Source organism: Mandrillus leucophaeus, unplaced genomic scaffold (assembly GCF_000951045.1).
Source record: "Mandrillus leucophaeus isolate KB7577 unplaced genomic scaffold, Mleu.le_1.0 Scaffold626, whole genome shotgun sequence".
Taxonomy (NCBI): domain Eukaryota; kingdom Metazoa; phylum Chordata; class Mammalia; order Primates; family Cercopithecidae; genus Mandrillus; species Mandrillus leucophaeus.
In genome coordinates this window covers 139081-143383 of record NW_012106764.1, presented here as the reverse complement: position 1 = coordinate 143383, position 4303 = coordinate 139081, and the positions used below count along the sequence as shown (strand labels likewise).

Here is a 4303-nt window from a genome sequence, read left to right as displayed (position 1 = left end):
GGAGTATAAATGAAATAAGATAGACTATTTGTTGGTAATTTTTGAAGTTGATTGTATGTGGTGATTTGTAAAATAATTCTCTCGTGTTTGAAATTTTTCATTATGAAATTTTCCATTAAGTAAGTATTCTAGACCAGGCTCAATGACTCATGCTTGTAATCCCAGCACTTTGGGAAGCTGAGGCAGGCGGATCACCTGAGGTCAGGAGTTTGAGACCAGCCTGGCCAACATGGGAAACCCCATCTCTACTGAAAACACAAACATTAACTGGGCATGGTGGTGCACACATGTAGTCCCAAGTACTTGGTAGGCTGAGGCAGGAGAATCACTGGAACCCAGGAGGTGGAGGTTGCAGTGAACCGAGATTGCACCACTGCACTCCAGCCTGGGTGACAGAGCAATACTAAGTCTCAAAACAAAACAAAAAACGGATTCTAAAGTAATTTTTTTTTTTTTTTTATACTCTGTCTGTCTCCCAGGCTAGAATACAGTGGCGCAATCTCGGCTCACTGCAATCTCAGCCTCCCAAGTAGCTGGGACTACAGACGCAGGTCACTACACCTGGCTAATTTCTGTATTTTTAGTAGAGACAGGGTTTCGCCATGTTAGCCAGGGTGGTCTTGAACTCCTGACCTCAGGTGATACACCTGCCTTAGCCTTTCAAATTGTTGGGATTACTGGTGTGAGCCACTGCACCCGGCCTAAAGTGGTTTATATCCTCAGCAAATTTGGAAACAAACTCAGCAAATATTATTTGAGTTTCTGGTATGTGCTACCACAAAACTAGACACTAAATATCAAATACTAGGTTAGGCAAAGCTCCTCACTTTATGGAATTTAACCACATGAGCTGCAAATAACATAATTTCATATAGTGACAACTGCTCTGACAAAGTAAACTGGAACGATCAAGTGCAGTGTAACTGGGATGGTAGCCTGGGTACAAGGTGCTATATTAAGTAGAGTGCTGAAAGAAACCATCTCTGAGGGGGTGACATTTGAGTAATGACCTGAATGATGAGAAGGGGCCAGTCATGATAATATCTGGGGATGAGTATTCCAGGTGGACAAAACAGCAAGTGTAATGGCAAGTGTGAGCTTAAAAGTTACAGAAGTAAGCATGAAAGCCAGTGTGGCTGGACATAGTGATTGAGAGGGAGAGTACAGGAAATGAAGTCTGAGATACAGATAGAAGCCAAATTATGTGGGGCTTTGTACGATATAGAAAAGAATTTTGAATTTATTCCATGCTCATTAAAGCCAGTGGAGGAGTTTAGATAAGGGAGTGTTATGATCTGATTTTCATTTTCGAAGGCCATTCTAATTGTTTCTTGGAGAACCGAAGGATGTTAAGAGTGGAAGCGAGGATACTAACTGGTTAATAGACTAAAGACAAAGTGAGATGAAGGTGCCTTGGACTTGTGGAATTCGTGGAAGGGATCAGGTGTAGGATAAATTTTGAAGGTAAAAGAAAAATGTAGGTATAAAACATCCCAGGATAATAGCACGTGAAACAGTTTAAAGAGATTAATTTGGAATTTGAGACCAGGCTAGGCAAAATAGTGAGACCCTGTCTCTATAAAAAAATATTTTAACTTAGCTGGGTGTGGTGGTATGTGCCTATAGTAGTTCCACCTACTCAGGAGGCTGAAACAGGAGGGTTTGAGGCCAGAAGTTTGAGGTTGCAGTGATCTATGATAAGTGCCATTGTACTCCGGCTTAAATAACAGAGTGAGACTCCATTTCTAAAAAAAAAAAGGTGAACTGGTGAGGTGGCATGGGGCGGGCAGTAGATTACTTTTTAGAGATTATAAGCCTTGTGATATTTGACATTTTAAATCATTGTGATTACAATCATGGTTAAAACAGTAAACATGTCCCTTCAGAAAACTACAGAGAAACATCTCCTTTTAGTATAGTATATGTTTTAATTATAAGATTCAATTAAGCACTCATTGTATGTGCCACAGTATACAGAAAAGCTCTTTTGTGTATGTTAGATTGAGTTCCTACAGGGTAAGGATCATAGTAATTTCCATATTTTTAGAATTTGCTGGGCTTGATGGCTCATGCCTGTAATCTTAGCACTTTAGGAGGCCAAAGTGAACCAATTGCTTGAGCTAAGATATTTGAGACCAGCCTGGGTAACATGGCAAAACCCTGTCTCTACCAAGATTACGAAAATTAGCCCTTGGTCCCAGCTATTCCGGAGGCTAAGGTGGGAGGATTGCTGGAGCCTGGGAAGTTGAATCTGTAGTGAGCTGTGATCACGCCACTGCACTCCAGCCTGGGTGACAGAGAGAGACTTTTTTTTTTTTTTTTTTTTGAAACAGAGTCTTGCTCTGTCATCCAGGCTGGAGTGCAGTGGTGCAATCTCGACTCACTGCACCCTCCGCCTCCTGGGTACAAGCGATTCTCCTGCCTCAACCTGCCAAGTAGCTAGGATTACAGACACCTGCCACCACGCCCAACTAATTTTTGTATTTTTAGTAGAGACAGGGTTTCTGCATGTTGGCCAGGCTGGTTTCCAACTCCTGACCCCAAATGATCCGCCCGCCTCAGCCTCCCAAAGTTCTGGAATTAAAGGTGTGAGCCACCATCCCCGGCCAACTCTGTTTCAAAAAAAATAATTAATTAAAAAAAACTACAGTTTGACTCAGTGTCTGGTTCCTCATGGGGTGAGCCCCAAACTAGGTCTGCAGTTTATTTAGAATAATTATAGAAACTGAGGACAAAGAGGAGCAAACCATGGGATCTTTACTTATTCTCCTTGACTTAACTCTGTAAACTCAGACTACTTCCTAGAATAATGGGGGTTTTCAGATTGGAATTTTTAAAAATATCCAATCTGTTGCGGTGTTTTGTTTTGTTTTTGAGATAGAGTGTTGCTCTGTCACTCAGGCTGGAGTGCCGTGGTGTGATCTTGGTTCACTGCAACCTCCACCTTCTGGGTTCTAGAGATCCTTCTGCCTCAGCCTCTCAAGGAGCTGGGATTACAAGTGTATGCCACCACACCCAGCTAATTTTTGTATTTTTAGTGAACACGGTGTTTCACCATGTTGACCAGGCTGGTCTCGAACTCCTGACCTCAAGTTATCCACTTGCCTCGGCCTCCCAAAGTGCTGGAATTACAGGTGTGAGCCACCATGCCCTTGTTCTGCCCTTTTTTTTTTTTTTTTAACTTTAGAAACAGATCTGAGTTAATGGATAGAATGAAGTTAATTGCTTTTTCAGAGCAATTAATTAACTGATCTCACCACATAACTAGATGTAAATCTAATCTTTGTTCAGCATCGATTTGGGTTGTTGATTTGGAATAAATACTTTCTCCAGTGTTATCTATGGTGGTTTTGGTGCTTCTCTGGGATTCTTCTCGCACATTTGGTCTGATTCGTGCTCTGGTTCCCACTGCTGAGTATTCACAGATGAAACCCAACTCTGGGGCTTCCAGTCCCCCTTAGATGTCTTGTTGGATCAGTGTTTCTGATGTTGAAGCAGTCTGTGAAAGATAAATTTATTTGCCTTGCAGCTTAATTGGTTATTGATTACCTTTTCCCAGCAGTGAGTAGTGGTATGTAGTATTTATAGAGACTTTCTTTTAAAATGATCCATATTTTTCTTTAGAAGCTGTGCTTTGGACATACCTAATAATACTTGGCATATTAGAAGCATTTTAAATTTTTTATTTAATCTTTTGTTGAGATTTGGCATTTTTATTTATTTCTTTTTCTTCCCCCTAAAGAGCATAGACATTTATTTATTTATTTTGACTTATAAACAACAGAAATTTATTTCTCATTGTTCTGAGGGCTGGAAACTCCAAGATTGAGACACCAGCAGATGTAATGTCTTGTAAGGGCCCATTTCCTGGTTCATAGTTGATGCCTCTTCGTTGTGTCCTCACATGGTGAAAGGAGCTATCTAGCGCTTGGTGTTATTTTATTAAGGACCCTTGTAATCTTTAATGTTTTGGATTTGTTCTTTTTCAGTTTTGGTTTTCGCTTCCTAGGTTAGACACCAAGACAGATATTTTTAAATCCTTGAGGCCAGGTGCAGTGGCTCACGCCTGTAATCCCAGCACTTGGGGAGGTCAAGGCAGGCAGATCACCTGAGGTCAGGAGTTTGAGACCAGCCTGTCCAACATGGTGAAACCCCATCTCTACTAAAAATACAAAAACTAGCCAGCCATGATGGCACATGCCTGTAATCCCAGCTACTCAGGAGGCTGAGGCAGGAGAATCGCCTGAACCTGGGAGGCGGAGGTTACGGTGAGCCGAGATCACGCCACTACACTCCAGCCTGG

General features: G+C 41.6%; 1 protein-coding gene across 1 annotated transcript in view; it reads left to right on the top strand.

The window, feature by feature from the left end:
* The window catches only part of STIL (SCL/TAL1 interrupting locus), a 62732-nt gene that overhangs the window by 45580 nt on the left and 12849 nt on the right, over positions 1-4303 (top strand). The window lies entirely within an intron of this gene.